General features: G+C 35.3%; 1 non-coding gene and 1 pseudogene across 1 annotated transcript; both read right to left on the minus strand.

Moving 5' to 3' along the window:
* Positions 1-457: 457 nt before the first annotated feature.
* Positions 458-564, minus strand: LOC122100797. The gene has a single exon (XR_006146255.1). It is a non-coding gene; the product is annotated as a U6 spliceosomal RNA (small nuclear RNA).
* A 3,846-nt stretch (positions 565-4,410) lies between these two features.
* LOC122100794 lies at positions 4,411-4,507 on the minus strand (annotated as a pseudogene).
* Positions 4,508-17,367: the final 12,860 nt, after the last annotated feature.

Below are 17,367 nucleotides of genomic sequence, written 5' to 3' on the forward strand. Positions count from 1 at the left end.
TGTATGTGTAGATAGATAGATAGAAAGATAGATAGAAAGATAGATAGATAGATAGATAGATAGATAGATAGATAGATAGATAGATAGATAGATAGATAGATAGATAGAAAGATAGATAGATAGGAAAATACATACACAAACACACACACACACACACACACACACAAAATTTTCTTGATTCATTCATTTTCTGAGGGTCATCGGGTTTGGTTCCCTATATTAGCTATGGTAAATAATGCTGCAATAAACATATCTGTGCTGGTAGTTATAGTATGGTCTTGTTTGATCATTTGGGTGAATGCCCAAAAGTGGGATTGCTGGGTCATAGGGGAGCTCTATGTGGAATCTTTTGAGGAACCGCCATACTTCTTTCCAAGTGGTTGAACAAGTTTTCACTCCCACCAAGAATGGAGTAGGGTTCCCTTCTGTCCATATACCCTCCAGCATCTGTTGTTGTAAAAATGTGGAAATCTTCATGAATTTGCATGTCATCCTTGCGTAGGGGTCATGCTAATTCTCTCTGTATTTTTCCAATTTTAGTGTGTGTGTTGCCAAACTGAGCACAGAACATTTTTTATACATAAAGTGGAATTGATTTTCCTAAACTAGAAAATTCAACAAAAATAAGTTCAAAAGACTTGTCGTGAAATTTTAGAACCATATATTTCTTATGTAAGCACACATTTAAAAATAAAGTCAAGTTAGATATGTCAAAAACAAAATAATTCCAGATATTTGTTGTTCAAGAGATGTGTAAGAGTAGAAATTCAATTATTCTATACATGGCACCTGTCATAATGAGCACTGTAGCAAGTGCTAAGGTTTGTTAAAAATTTTATTGTTTTAAATATGTTTAATTTTGGGAATTTGCTTATATATGCCAAAATTAAGACTGTTCGGCAGATCATAAAACTTTTCCATAAAGTATTTAAGATTTATGGTAGCAGACATATACTACAAAGTATGTACATTTCAGAGTTTATAGAAACTTTACTATGAGAAGTTACAAAGTCTGTGTAAAGAAACAGAGAGAAGAGTTAAGATTTTAACTACACAGTTTCTGTTAAAACTTGAGGGCTTCTTTTATGTTAGTGAAAAACAAATGATGATATGAGCCATATACAAATGATGAGATGAGCCATAAAGAAAGAGTAACCTTAGTGGGTAACTTTAAAGGCTACCAGTAGCCTACAAAACTCTTGTGAAATCATAATCTTAGCCAGTTTTAAATGTACAGGAATATGAGTAAATAGTAAAATCTAATATGTAGAACACTTCAAAAACTGGAAACACTGGTGTTTGGTTTTTATTTTATTAACCACTAATAATTAATTATTGGTTTTCTTTATTTGTAGCATTGTTTTCCTTTTTGTAATAGAATACAACTTTTCATAACTCATCATCAGGAGGTACTTTGAGAATGTTACTGGGATGTCCACACCATTTTTTATTGATGCATGTGAATGTACAAAGAGAAAAACTAAGAACAAAATATTGATTTAAAATTTTCTCAAGTAGAAATCTGAATCAAAAATGTTGATAAATGTATACACTTAAAATCTTAGTCCTAGGCTGAAGCAGTGTCTTTACAGAATTGAGGCTACAAATGTGAGAGCTGTGTTTTGTTTAGTTTTTTGGTTTGGTTTTTGTTTTTGTGGGGCTTGAACTCTGGAGCCTGAGTGCTGTCCCTCAGCTTTTCAGCTCAAAGATGGTGCTACCACTTGAGCCACAGCACCACTTTTGTCTTTTTCTTCTTCTATGGTGCTGAGGAATCAAACCCAGGACCTCATGCATGCAAGGCAAACACTCTACCACTGAGCCCCCTTCCCAGCTTCTGAAAGACTATGTTTTAAGAAATCATCTAAACAACATTTGCTTTCTGGTTTGGGTTATATAATGAAATATATGAATATCTTTTTACATTTTTGTCATTTTTATACTTCTTTTTATTGTGAAAATACTGCACAGAGGAGTCACAATTACATGGGTAAGATAATGAGCACATTACCTTTGTTTCCCCTTCCCATCCCTTCGTATCCTCCCCACCGTCCCCCCAACCAAAGTTGTAAAGTTCTTTTTTCGACATAAAGACTTGTACATCTCATTGTTGAAATGGGTCCTCCTGTATCTCTCTTTTAACGATTTGTTTTTTCCCTTCTCCTCCACATACACCAACTTCATATATAGTGAAAACAGGGGTTATACCATGGGGGAGGGACATACAAAGCAATAAAAACATAATTTTATAAATATGTTAGAATCCATCATATGAAAGATCTCTCTCTCTCTTTTTTTTGTCAGTCGTGGGACTTGAGCTCTAGGCCTGGCAGCTGTCCCTGAGCAATTCAGCTCAAGGCTCATGCTCTACCACTTGAGCCATAGCTCCACTTGTAGTTTTCTCTTTTTTTTTTTTTTTGTAATTAAGTGATTACGAAATTTGCCAACTTTCACAGTATTTTGGGATGATGATGCTCATTTAAAGTCACAAACTCATTGTAGCTTTCCTGGAGCAAATTGTCTATCACGGTCTGTAACATATAATGGTGTACACATATACACCATACATGTGATCAGCAGCATGGGGTTATTTAATAGTGGTTCGACCAGAGGAGTGGTCCTTCTGCGTGGGTGATCTGCAGGAAGCCTCCTTTTTCTCTGGGACTCCAGCAGCCCCTGCTGCGCTGCTTGCCACCAGTAAGCATTGGAGGAGGAGTCTTCGTGCTTCTCTGTTCTGAAAATCTTTTTCTCTCTTTCTTTTTTGTTATTTTCCACCTCCTGTATTTCTCTGGGTGTTCATCTTTTTGTTTTTGTCGGTCTCTTGGGGAGGTTAAGCTTAGGAACTCTAACTCTCTTTTTGGTTGGGGAGAGCTGTGGCGTTTCCCTACTGCCCTGTTGCCATCTTGGTCCCCCCTCCCATTTTCATACTTCTAAATTTATACTAACTTCAGCCACTTTATCCTTTGCAAAGTCATGAAATAGCTCTGAGAATTTGCTTCTGTGAAGATTGTTTTTGGATTTATTTCTTCTGCTCTCTATCCATTCCCTATTCTCCAGTTAGAATAATTTCAAATAGTAAAAATGGAAAAAGAGAAAAAAATCATGGTGAAAAAACAGAAGTAGAAAATTCACTGGATTTTTCTGACTACTTCAACCAACGTGAACTATTGGGGAATACATGTACACCTCATTCCCACTGGTACTCAAAGTCTCTAGTTAGGCAATTCTGATGAAGACAAGGAACTAGATGAAAAAGGGAGGAATGGTATCATTTGCTAGAAAAAAATAGAGAAGTGTCCAAGCAAATTTCTTCATTGGGCTGTTGAAAATAATCGGCTTACTAGAGTGCAGAGACTACTTTCCAAAAAGGCCACTCATGTGAATACTAGGGATGATAATGAGTATAGCTCTCTTCATCCAGAAGCCTACAGTAGATACTTAGACATAGTGCTTATATGTGGAATAATAGCAGAGTGGTTTCTTTCTTACTGCATCATGATGCAGATACCAATGCCCAAACTAAAGGACTCTTGACAACCTTGCATCTTGCTGCTGGGAATAGAAATAACAAAGGTACGCTGGATCTGCTTCTCTTGAAATATTATATCAAACCAGGTCAAGAACAACTTGGAAGAAGCTGCATTTGATATTGCCAAAAGGTTAAGTATGTATCACCTCTTTGAAGTTGTGGAAGGCTGCAAAAATTTTTCTCCTAAGTCATAATGGTTTGGTTAAGTTTCTTAAATTTCAAAAATGCCTATCCATCTTTGTGTCCGTTCAAAATATTTTCACAATAAAAAGCCACATTAATATCTTACTTTAAATATTCATGGATTCCATGCTATTCTTCCGACTGAATTGCCTAACCTTGATGTCAAAATGTATTCAAGATTTGTTTGTATACATCTATAATGATTTCTGCAGAGTTTGTGATTTTTATAATCAGAAATAATTTTAACTTATCTGTTGAAATGAGTAATACAGAAACTAAAGATATTTCTGTTGCTTGTCTGAAAAAGGATATTTTAAAGTAATCTGTATTCTGTTTGTATAATATCCATAATCTATTTCATTCTCTCCTAGATATAATACTTTTAATTCTACATTGTTTCATAATATATAGGTTCATTAATAAATGTGTCATTTCAGATAGCATTCCATATAGAAATAGTTTAAGATTCTTTTTTTCCCCTAGGTCCTTATAGTATTTTATTTCTTTGTGATAAATTGAAAATGTTATCTAATTTCAAAAGTTTTGTAAAGGTTATCCTATGTAAAGGCCTTTCTAAGGTGATGATTTAATACACTGATGTCAAACTAACTTTCAATTCAATGAATTACATGTATCGTTACAACTGTATTTTTGTAATCAATTTTTAATAACTATTTTTCATTTCTTGCATCTGAAGAATGAAAAATATGGAATACTACACAAATTTTCATATCATCCTTGTGCAAGTGCCGTGTTAAACTTTGTATTGTAATTAGGGTAGATGTGCTGTTGAAGCATGTAGTATCCTCTAAATTTAAGTAGTTAATGATGCAATCTTTATACAGGCATATATCCTTGGTTGACTATTTGTAACTAGGAAAACTTATTGTTCCTAAAAATGCTATTGATATTACTTCTCTAAAATTCTGTGTATATTGGAAAAAAACATATTGTTTGTTCGATTGCTCACATTTGCAATTTTTTTGTCAATGAGTATTTTAAGTCTTTTTCATTTTAGATTTGATCATACTTTGAAGAATTTAAAGCTAGGTCCAAAGGTGATGGCTTTTCAAGTACTTATTTATCAGCTGAGTTAGCTTTGTGGAGCTAAGGATTCAAAGTAAGCCTTGCTTAAGAGCTACTTCTAAACTTCTGCAGCTTAAAAATTCCTAAATGAGATCTTATTGGCACAAATGTCTACCTGACCCTTTACCTGTCTTCCATTTAGGAACAGACGAACCAGAATATCTTACCCTGACAGCATAGATTTTCTTACTGGAACAAAACTAATCTTAATTACAAGGTATCATAAAGACAGGAACAGTTCAGACAGCACTGTTCAGACTAGAAGGTATTTTATCAAAATATAATTGTTTATTATACCTATCATTTCAAAAGTATCTAAAGCCAAGAAGGTGAAAAAATTGTTCATATGCATGATTAACTAATGTCCTGGCCAGTCTACCATCCAACCAGGCAGGAATTTACACTACTGCATTTCTATCACCAAATATTTTCAGAGTTACAAGAGAAGTCTATATGTCTCTCCTAGATATTAGGCCTTAAATTGTTAATGTTTTAATCAAAGTGTTTCCTCTTGCCACTAGGCTGTAAATCTTCAAATGGTAAAGCTTTAGGTCCAACTCTACCAAACACTGAGGTAGAGATAATGAAATAATACATTAAATACTTTAAATAATTTGATACTCTAACCACAACAGAATATTGCAAAACGTGTGCCTTTTTCTTATATATAGTTATACATTTTATATTTATATGTGCTGATATTTTAGTTCACACAGTGAAACTTATTAGAATTAATTGATAATTTGACAAATAAATAGTTATTTATTCCAATAAATGGAATTGGAATATAAATAATTAGGTTTAGAATACATATTAGAATATAAAAATATCAATGCAATATCTTTGGTATAAACTTGTGATACATTCTAATGTTCTTGGTCTTCTGAATTCACATTGCAAAAAAAAATAGTTTTCCTCTAATCTATAAGGGATTTTACGCTGCTACTCTGTTTATTGTTTTAACTCACTGGTCCCAAACTGATTTTCTCCATATTTCTGAAGCATTCCTAATGATTATACACAAATTTTGCTGATATGATGTCTACAAGGTATTATTCTTCTGCAGGACCCAAGGGTCCTAGGATCCCAGGTCCCAGTTATTCGCATCATCAGATAACAAGGGCAAGATTTCTCACCTAGGCCCATGCAACATGCCAACAGAAAGTAATTGAAAATCCATCTCAATTTCTCATTTCCTATAGTATTTCAGGACCGCAGCAGTAAGCAATTGTGAAATGCAAGACAACTTAAAATGAAAGATGAGATCACAATATCTGAGAGAAAGTACATAAATTACAACTTTAAATTTACAGATGCCCAGCCCATATGAGTGAACAAGATCGCAAATGTCACAAAATTATTTTTAATACCCCTCTCCTAGTGATTACTGAAAGATTTCAGTCCAGTATAAGTAGGCCTAAAAATTGTTCTGGGAATGATAGATCCATAATTGGTCTACCAAGGCTAGGAAAACTTTACTTACAGGTCAATTATAATTCAGAAAAACATTAATTGAGAAGATCCTTAATGCTTCAAACTACTGGTACTACAGTAAATCTTGGTTCTGTAGTGTAAAAACGCTGTCATTCTCAAGACAATGATACTTAGTGACATTACAAGTTCTACAAGTGTAGGGAGCAAGTTACAATAGAGTTGAATTATTTACCCAGCACTAAAGCCAAACACGTTCAACCATTCATTAAAGTGTAGAAATAGTACCCCCCAATATTTGTTTTGTTCAGTAGGTGCCTTCCAGAAATGTGTTAAATAGATCAGCCTCCCATAATTCAAACCCAAACACTAGCTAATAAAGTAAATTTCATCACTTAATAAGGTACATTTTAAAAAGTCACAAATAGTTGCCTTATTATATGTTCTTTTATGTTTTCCCTATCTGTTTAACATAGTATGAAATAAGACTTTAAATCTTGAATATGGGTACTCATCAGAGATGTGACAAATATAAAATCTGTCTTCTATTTCAATCATATTCCTCTATAGTAGTAAATTTTAGTTTTCTTCCTTTTCCAAAACTTATAGGTAGTAGAAAATATTATCCCATGTCAAATAAAATAATCACAAAACTTTGTACAAATCCATTCATAAAAACTGGTAGCTAGGAATATATTCTGAGCCATTTTTAAACTTTCTTGTTGACTAAAGATTAATCTTCCAAATGAATGAGAATATTATCACATCTCCAGTCTTGCAAATTGTTATTGCAGATGAATGAAATATGGAAATATAAGCTGACATACGTTCAAGTATATGCAGGATTGAAACTCCATGGAATGTATATAAACCTTTCAAAGTATTAACAGATAGTTTAACAGAATGACTATTAGGAAGTTGAAACCAGAAAGGAATAATAGTAAAAACATAGAATGAATGAAAAATGGAACAAGGGGCAAGTACACCTAGAATACTCAATGTACACATGGGACAAAAGAAGTGGTAAATCTGAAATGAACCTTGGAGAAGGGGTTGGTTGAGAATGATAGAAGGAGTCACTCTGACCCAGGAGCATTGGAAAATTAGATAGACATATTTATTGTAATACACTTGCACAACATTTTGAAATTCAGTTAAAAACATAACAAAAAAACAAAAACACACAAAAATCACAAGCAAACAGCAAGCTCTAGATAGGATAAATATGACCTCTCAAAATTTTAAATATTTAATGAAGGGTAGTCTTGGGAAAAGCAAACAAAACTGTTCAAAGAGGGAAGTTTGGGGTAGCAGAGAATTTTGAACAGATTTAAATAGATTGTCTAAGGTTATAAATCACCTGCATCTGCTGCAAATATTTTCTTCTCTGAGTTCTCTTTCTCTGCACTGGATACTCCAGTCCTAAGCCACACTTGATAGCTTGTGAAGATAGATTGGAAGAAACAAGATCAAGAACCCTTTACACTACTGGAGACAGAACACTCCTCTATATTTTCTCTCATCTCTCTTCACTACTCTTTCATCATTCTTTTAAGTCAAGTGATTTTGAATTATATCTTTCCTTTTTGTTCTGGCAAAGTAATTAGTCAAACTAATTCACTAAATTTTATTTACCATTTTTTTCTATCATGCTGTTATCTTGTCCAAGAGAGTGCATTAAACTTTACCCTTTCATTTGGTTGCCAGGAAAACCCAACATCTATATTAATGAGGACAAACTCTAATGTAAAACTTTGTCTCTGAAAAAACAGTCCAAGGAGCTGTGATCACAAATATTTAGCTATACTTTTTCTTTTACCGTGAAAGTCTTCTTGTGTTTAAAGTGCCCACAAAAATAAGGACTCCACCACTTTTTGATTCAATAACTTCTAACCTCAAAAATATATTTTGCTAACAAGATGCTTCGAGGAAACTGAAGAATACTCCACTTTTATCTTCTCTCTTAAGACTCTCCATAGACTTGGAAAAAATTATGTGAAGTGAAGTAAGCCAAGCCCAAAGAAACATAGGTCCCATGGTTTCCCTTATTTGCAATAGTTAGTATATGTATGAGTCAAGCAGAAAAGGTCATATAAGGTGATAGGAAAATGAACCCTAAGATATGTATTTAAACTTTTTTTTATTTCATGCATTTGTTTCCAATGCATTTATAAGATTATTTCTTTGTTGTTTTGTATGTCCCTCCCCCACAGTATAACCCCTGCTTTCACTGTATTTGATGTCGGTATAATTTGTGGAGGGGAAGGGAAAAACAAGTCGTTTAATTAAGGATACAAGTTGGGCTGTTGCAACAATGAGAAGTACAAGTTGACATGTTGAAAATGAACTTTACAACTTTGGTGGGGGGATGAGGGGGTGGGGGGAGGCTTGGGTGAGGGGGGAGTCTGGGAAGGGATGGGAAGGGGAAACAAAGGAGGAGGCTACAATGCTTGATAAGAAATGTACTCAATATCTTGCCCATGTAATTGTAACCCCTCTGTACAGTTTTTTCACAATAAAAAAAGACTCCCCTTAGATACCATATGAGGAACAGTGAAGATATTTTTTGTAAAATTATTTCAATAGATGGAAGTGGCACTGTAGCTCAAGTGGTAGAGCACTTGCCTTGAGCTGAAGAGCTGAGGGACAGCGCCCAGGCCCAGAGTTCAAGCCCCATGACCAACAAGAAAAAAATGATTTCAATAGATTATTTTTCTCTTGGTCTTGCATTTGCTCAACAAGATGTATGGAGAAGCATAGAGTTAAATCATCCATACTTTGTGACAGTGTCTGTTACAACGGACAATAATTCTTTGTCCTACTTCTATGTTCTCCTCTTAGCTCTTGCCTGATTTCCAATTAATCACAGCTTCTTGGCTTCAAGTCTAGTGAACCTGAAGGACTATAAGGCATCCCCCACTGCTACATCATCTTGGTTTCTCTTTTTAAACTTTTTTATTTGGATGTGGAATTTATTTTCATGTCTTCACTCAATTTGTTCTGCATTGTAGCGAGCCAAATAGGCTCTGTAAAATCACTTTAGGTAGCAAAAATATTAACACAATCTATTTCAAAAAGTTTTGGAATCCCTCTATTGCTGAAATTAATACGCTTAGCCAGGGCTTCTAAGAATGTGTTTTCTTATTTGCTCAAATATTTTCTGATCCCAAAACTTTTTGGCTTATGTAATAAGAGAAGTCTTCACTATGTCATGTTGATAAGGATATTATATTTTGTGAGCTACTTAGAAATGAGAAATCATTGGTTTAAGATATCCAATCAGATTTTTTTTCTTTGTTTCAGTGTTTCACATGCAAAGACATTGTGGAAAGTATTTTAATCAGAAAAGTGTATACCCAATACCTGCTTTCATTGTGGAGGGCACTTTCTCCCTAAATATTTTGACCCAAATTATTTTTTTTCAGAGAATTACTGTTTGGTAATTGAAGGTCAATTCATAAATTTTGATGCCTTTTTAAAAAGAAATTTGAATTTAAATTCCAGTACAACATTGTTTCACAGTGAGAATATGTTTTCTGGGTAAGGACAATTCTCACGGGAACCTACAGGATTTATAGCAAGGTTTGTGAGGTTTGTTTGTTTACTGTGAAAATGAGCTATCTTCACCCACATTGCTCCCTCTCAACTTAGTCTCCATGGATTTCTTTGCATGAAAGCCTATTTTCCCAGGCAATTTTAAATTTTCTTAATAAGCTAAGTTGTTAAAAAGTTTGAACAGTTAAAATTTACCTATCACAATTTTTAAACATTTTTGAAATTCCTTTATCAGAATTGCGAATTCACCAATCCTAATTCCACCTTTACCATCAAAAACACTTAACATATTGTTGTCATGATAAAGTGTCGGTGAAAATATTATTTTCAAGTGGTTTTGTAATGCATATATATGATCATATAAGCTGATGCTGAGCAAAATGAACTCCAAGATATGGAAACAGATATTTATTTGCAGTTGTTGTTTTTAATATACTATGTGATTTCTATTTTCTTTGGGGTTTTCCCTTATGGTTTATCCCCTGCTGTATTTGATTTTGATACCCTGTGTATTGTGTATACCTTTACCTTAATTAGGGAAGGGAAGATGAACAACAAAAAGGCGAGACAATACAATATGTTGAAAATGTACATTACAACTTTTGAGGGGTTTGGGTGTGAAGGAAAACTGTGAGAAAAATGAGAGAGGGGTAACTATTTTGAAAAGTTATGTATTCACTACCTTACAATTACTGCAACCCCACTGTACATCACTTTGACAATAAAATTAAATTTTAAAAATAAGCTGCATAAAATATAATTTCACTGTATTGTTATAGTACATATTATTCTTTGTGTAGTAACTTTTTAAAAATCAACACTATTTGTCATCTAATTTGAATTAATTACCCCTTTTTAATCAGAGGACCATCAACTTGAAACCAACTAGACAATATTTTCACAATATACTTGCCAATATTTTGAAAAAAGAATAAGTTTATTACTTTCTCATACCAAAACCAAAAACATTGTAATTCTTTAGAAACCCATAACTTTTGAAAGAAAATGCATTGCTAAGAGGAGAAAATATATGTATTCTTCAAAATTCCTATGACTGATAACTACTCATTTTCAAATTCTGAACTTTCCATATCTGTTTGCATGTTATGAAATTCTGCAATAAATGCAGTTTCCAATGGGATGTTACAGATTGAGAAGTCAACAGAAAAATAGCCACATTGTGGTAGAGGATAAAACAATGAAGCATCTTAATAATTAATTCTGCAAGAGTAAGCAATTGTTTATCAGATTAAGCTATTATTTCTATGACCATCAATCCCAAGATTTATGCCATAAAGTCATCCTAGCCCAACAGTTTCCAACATGTAGTGTGCACCTCAAAATTCCCTTAATTCACATCATGAATAGCTTATCTCTATTGTGAAAAAATACTACACCTCTGCTAATGTGTTGCCCTCCGTGTTCTGGAAAGAACACCACCATAAACTGGGCTGTATCATTTTTCCACCAGTGGTATTCTTGAGATCAAAATACTTGCAAATATTATTTATATTTATTCTTTTTTAACTATCATAGATATTCAGGATGTTAAGATCGGAAGAGTACAGTTCAAAGCCCACCCAGGCAGGAATATTCCCTAGATTCTTATATCCAATAAACTTCTCAGAAAAAGCCAGACATAAGTGGCACTGAAATTGAAGTGGGAGGGCAGGAGCCTTGAGCATAAACAGGCTCAGAGACAGTGTCCAGGCCCAGAGTTCAAGCTGTAGGACAAACCAATAAAACAAAAACTAAAACAAACCCCAAACCTAAGCATTTTTTTTCATTGTACACAAAGGTACCTAATTAAGGAAATTGCTTCCTGTGTTACATGCAGGCAGAAGAAAGAAGATGTCACAAAATTATTCTCTTTATAGCATGTTATACCACAGCCTCAAAAATTGCTGTCTTTCTAAATTTATAAATTTATATAATCTATTTGTTGGCAACTCTGTCTATATTATTCACATTATCATTTCATACATGAACTGTTAGAATTATCTGTTAACTAAGTTCTAATTACAACTCACTTGAAAGAATATTCTACGCAAATAGAATGCAAGAATCATTTGTGAATTTGTCAATTAAACCCTCTATTAAAAAGAATTTTGTAGTATCCTATAGAATATGAAATTAAAAACATTTAATTTAAATCTAAATTCTAATTTAGCAAGATCTACAAAGTCCTACATTAGTCAAACTTTGCTTTTTCTCTGGGCTTAAGCTTTTGTAATCCTTCATTAATTCTTTGGAATCAAACAGAATTATGATAACTTTGGATGGGAATTTTGCATGGAAATAATGAGCCATTTGTAATGAAGAGAGCATTTAAAACACAACTGAGGATTATATATGAGTTGCATTGCAATAGGAAACTTAACTTGTCAAATCATAGTGACAAAATTAGCCCAAACTTCCAACTGTGCACTCCTTTCTTGTTTGGTTTGTTTTATTAAGACAAAATTATATTACCTGGTCCAAGGAAGGTATCACTATGTAATTCCACTCTCTAATCTCCTGTCTTAGTCTGAGTGCTAGAATTCTAGCCTTGTATCACAGTGCCTTGGCATAGTTTCTTGGTTTATTTAATCTAGATACAGACTAGCAATTCTGAACTTCTCCAGTGATACTATCCACTAGACTTCTCAGACTGTTCATGTACTATTTTCAAAGATGTTCTAATTTTTGACACAGGATACGAACATTTTCAAATGCACCTGCGGGGTCTCTGATTTATTCCTCCATGGATCTGATCCCCTTAATAATGATTACTTGACTCTCTTACTATTTCTGGTCCCAACCTAGATAATATTCTCAAACTTTTTTGAAGAAAGTTCACTTGAAGACTTTCTAATTTTAAAAATTATCACGTGATTCTAGTCTTACTCAGGACATATTTTCTATTGTTTTCTAACTTTTCTACATATTCTGAGAGTTGCTTCATTTGTGTATTTGTGTGTGCACATATAAGTGCCTCTGTGTGTATGTGTATTTTAAAATATATGTATGCAAAAGCCTCAAGCTCTTATTCATCATTCTTGCTCATGACTCATATTCCATCACCTAAGCCATTTGTCCAATCCAGCTTTTGGCTGGTTAATTATAGATAGTGTCTCAAAAACTGGTCTGCCCAGGCTGGATGTAAACTGAACTTCCCAGACTCCTTTCCATTCTTTGGTTTTATTTATCCCGTAGAATCAACTTTTAAACTACAAACATTTTTATGAGTGTAAAGTCTATACTCCAGCCCAGATTTTTTTTCTTTAAATTTTATTTTATTTTATTTGAGAACATACTGTACAGAGGGGTTACAATTACATGGGCAGGATAATGCATACATTTCTTACCAAGCATTGCAGCCTCCTCCTTTGTTTACCCTTCACCTCCCTTCCCAGCCTCCCCCCTCCCCCCCACCCAATCATACCCCCCCCTACCCTCCGACATTGTAAAGCTGGTTTTGACATGACATTTTGTACTTCTCATTGTTGCAACAGGTCCACCTGAATCCTTAAACGACTTGTTTGTCCCCATCTCCTCCACATGTTATACTGACATCAAATATAGTGAGAGCAGGGGTTACACTGTGGGGGAGGGACATACAAAGCAACCAAGAAATAATCTTATAAATGCGTTAGAAACACATGCATGAAAGAAACAAAAACATTAAAATACATATTTGAGGGTTCGTTTTCCTAACATCACATTCTCTGACTTTTTCCGCTTGACTCATACCTATACTAGATATTGCAAATAAGGGAAACCATGGGACCTATGTTTCTTTGGGCCTGGCTTACTTCACTTAATATAATTTTTTCCAAGCCTTTCCATTTCCTAACAAATGGGGCAATGTCATTCTTTCTGATGGAGGCATAGAATTCCATTGTGTATATATACCACATTTTCTTAATCCATTCATCTACTGAGGGGCATCTGGGTTGGTTCCATATCTTAGCTATGGTAAATAATGCTGCAATAAACATAGTTGTGCTGGTAGCTTTAGTGTGGTCTTTTTTGTAAACATTAGGGTAAATGCCCAAAAGTGGGATTGCTGGGTCATAGGGGAGTTCTATGTGAAGTCTTTTGAGGAACCTCTATACTGCTTTCCAAAGTGGTTGAACAAGTTTACATTCCCACCAACAATGAGGTAAGGTTCCTTTCTGTCCACATCCCCTCCAGCATCTGTTGTTGTTAGAGTTCTTGATTTTTGCTGTTCTAACTGGAGTGAGGTGATATCTCAATGTTGTTTTGATTTGCATTTCTTTTATGGCTAGGGATGTTGAACATTTCTTCATGTGTCTATTGGCCATCCTTCTTTCTTCTTCAGAGAAGCTTCTCTTTAAGTCTTTCGCCCACTTACTTATTGGGCAGTTGTTTCTTTGAGGATTTGTTGTTGGGTGGTTTAACTTTTTGAGTTCCAAGTATATTTTAGATATGAGACCCTTGTCCGTTGTATGGCTAGTAAAGATCTTCTTCTAGTCCGTGAGCAGCCCAGATTTTTAACTCAAGAATCCATATAAAGATAGATGAACATACACATTACATACGCTGAGTGTACACTGTTAGTAATGTGATCCTAAGCTGGGTGGTGGTGAGATCTGAGGACTGGGGTTCAAAGCCAGCCCAGGTAGAAAAGTCCCCGAGACTCTTTTCTCCAATTAACTGAAGAAAAATGGAAGCAGCATTGTGGCTCAAGTGGTAGAGCATTAGCCTGGAGTGGAATAGCAGAGGGACAGTGCCCAGGCCCAGAGTTCAATTGCCAAGATGACCACCAACAAAAAAATATATAAGTAAAGGATAGCCACCAGTTCATTGCTAGTATAATCCCTGCTCTTTCGAGATGGACGTTTTTTTCCAGTTAAGTCCATGCTCTTATATCTGACTTGCATTGGAAGCAGAATTATACTTCCATTCTTCTTTCTATTGATTTATTAGCAAGCATGATTTAGAAAGGGAGTGCCCTCATAACTCGTGTGCCACCTGGGAGTAATGTTTTCTCTATATCACTCCCATAAATCAAAATACTGGACTTGGCTTTATTGTTTCAATGTTGTCTTATTTGTAGAGTCTTTTATAGTATACTGACCGCTTATACTTAAACACAGAACTTCTTTATCTCCTATTATTGCCATTGTTTCCCTTACTGTTAATGCATGTACACTTGGGAAATAATGTGCAACACATACACTCAAAAAAAGAATGATCTGAGAACCTTCTTCCCATTTAAAATTCGCCTTAATTTAAAGAGAACTTACAAAGTTTGAACTCAATGTACTCATGGATAATGTATTTATATGCAACATAAATTTCATATTTTCTCTTTACTACGTTATCTCTGAAAGACGTGTTACCTCAGGTCCAAAGGTGTTCTTGTGTTATTTCAGTGAAGCCAGAAAACATTCATCATAACTCAGGCAGCACCATCTATTGTTACTGGAGGTAACTGCTACTGGATGTGGAAACTGATCCCAGGAAAGGAAATGAACATAGAGGAATGATAAAGTTCATGTTAATTTGTGCTTTCCTTTTTACTGTACAAGAAAAGAATCCCAAGGTTTGAAGGAAACTCTGTCCCTGACTTTTTTGACTGTGTTCTATACTCATATAAAACTTTTCTGTAAAATTCTAGTTGAGAGGATTACAAAAAGAAATAATGTGCCATGTGAAGTCCAGCATAGAACAAAAGGAAATAGCATTGTTTTAAAAGGGTTCTACAGCAAAGAAACAAAGACATGGAGGTTTTAAAGTGTCTTATGGATGGATGTTTCACCCCTGAGATGATTCTCTTGTTGCAGGAGCCATTGATCAATTCCTTTAGTCTGGTCCTGAGTTCTCCAGAGCAATGAAGATTCCAAAAAAGCAGGATCCAGTGAGTATGATAAGTACAAGTAGCCTCTTCTCAGACTAGTGCACTTTTAAGGAGGGTCTCAAAGAAATATCTGGGAGTTTTTTCTTTGTTTGTTCGTTTGGTTTGTGTTAGTTCTGGGGCTTGACCCAGAGGCTGGAGCCTGTCCCTGAACAATTGTCTTTCCTGCACACCTGCCCCCAAAGCTAGTACACTACTGCTTGAGCCAAAATTCCACTTCTGGCTTTTTGGTGTTTAATTAGAGATAAGAGATTGACAGACTCTCCTGCCTGGGTTGGCATTGAACTAAGATATTAAGACAGCTAAGTGACATCAACTGTATAGATTTCTCTTTTGAAACAAGAAATATTAGATGAAGTTTGTTATAAACCTAATATTTGACAATTTTTAAAAAAAGACTATGTCCAGAAAAAAAAAAGCTATAACTTAAGTAACTCAGCAGAAGTAGGTGTACTGAATCATTTTAGAATTATTTTTTCTGCTTGGGAAGATCTTGTCTTTCCTTTGGGGAAAATTTAAAGTCATATTTCACTTTTTTTGTTGGTTGTGGGGCTTGAACTCTGATCCTGGGTGCTATCCCTATGCTCTTCAGCTCAAGTTGAGTGATCTACCACTTGAGCTAAAGCACCACTTCCAGGTTTCTTGAGGTTAATTAAAGATAAGGATCTCTTGGACTTTCCTGACCAGGCTGGCTGTGAACCACAATCCTCAGATCCCAACTTCCTGAGTAGTCAGGATTACAGGCATGAACCTCCAGGACCTGGCTCATATTTGCATTTATGTGCACTGAATGACACTATGTAGCCAAAGAATGAAAATCTGAACCAAATGATGACATTGCAGCTTTTCAGTAAATTTGAATTAGCAATAAATATATCCTCTTTTTGCCATTTTGTTACATTAATGACTCAACCTATGGGACCCTTACATTAGCATCCTCTGCCATTTGTATAGGTGTGTTGGGTCTTCGTCCATCCCATGAAAGATGGACGGGGTGGAGGAAAGGTAAGAGTGGTGCTCAACTGTTCCCCAGCCTCCCTCAGCCCAGGAGACAATCAGACACAGCAGGGAGCCAAATCCAGCAGATAGAAAACTCATTTATTAACAGAGAGCCGCCCTTTTTAAAGCCAAAAGGGCGGGTGGCATGGCAAGGGAGGAAGAGGAACCAATCACTGTCAAGGTCACACCCTATCATGCACCTAAGCCTACACGGGCTGGTTAGGCCCTGATCGGAAGGTCAATTGGGCTCTGCCCACTCTACTCTCTCCCAGTGCCATCTTTGCTGCCCATGTGCTCTACAGTTTCCCCCTTTTTTTTGTTTTAATGGCAGACCCAACTCCCAATTAGTTATGCTTTTCCCTCCTCTATAAAGGTTGTTTTAACAGGATTACATTGGTAGGGATAGCATTGGCTACACAGGGGGTTCCAGGCAAGTCTGGGGGTCGAGATTCGACAGACAAGGATAGGGAGGGCCCTTGTGCATGATCCAAGAGCCTGTCCCAGTTACCTCACATCCCCACCTAGCACAGTAATAAACATTAGTCCCACCATAGTTAGAAATGTCCGAAGCAGATCAATTAATTCCTGGGCACCTGGTGTCTCTTAAGTAAGCCAGTTCTTTGTATGTGCCTTTAAGCTAGCACAGGGGTCAAGGTGACCTTTGAGCTTTACTGTCAGCTCCCCATGGCTCACAACATCATCTCCCCCCCCCCATCTTTGTTTA

Source organism: Dipodomys spectabilis, unplaced genomic scaffold (genome assembly GCF_019054845.1).
Source record: "Dipodomys spectabilis isolate Male_0828 unplaced genomic scaffold, ASM1905484v1 ptg000601l, whole genome shotgun sequence".
Taxonomy (NCBI): domain Eukaryota; kingdom Metazoa; phylum Chordata; class Mammalia; order Rodentia; family Heteromyidae; genus Dipodomys; species Dipodomys spectabilis.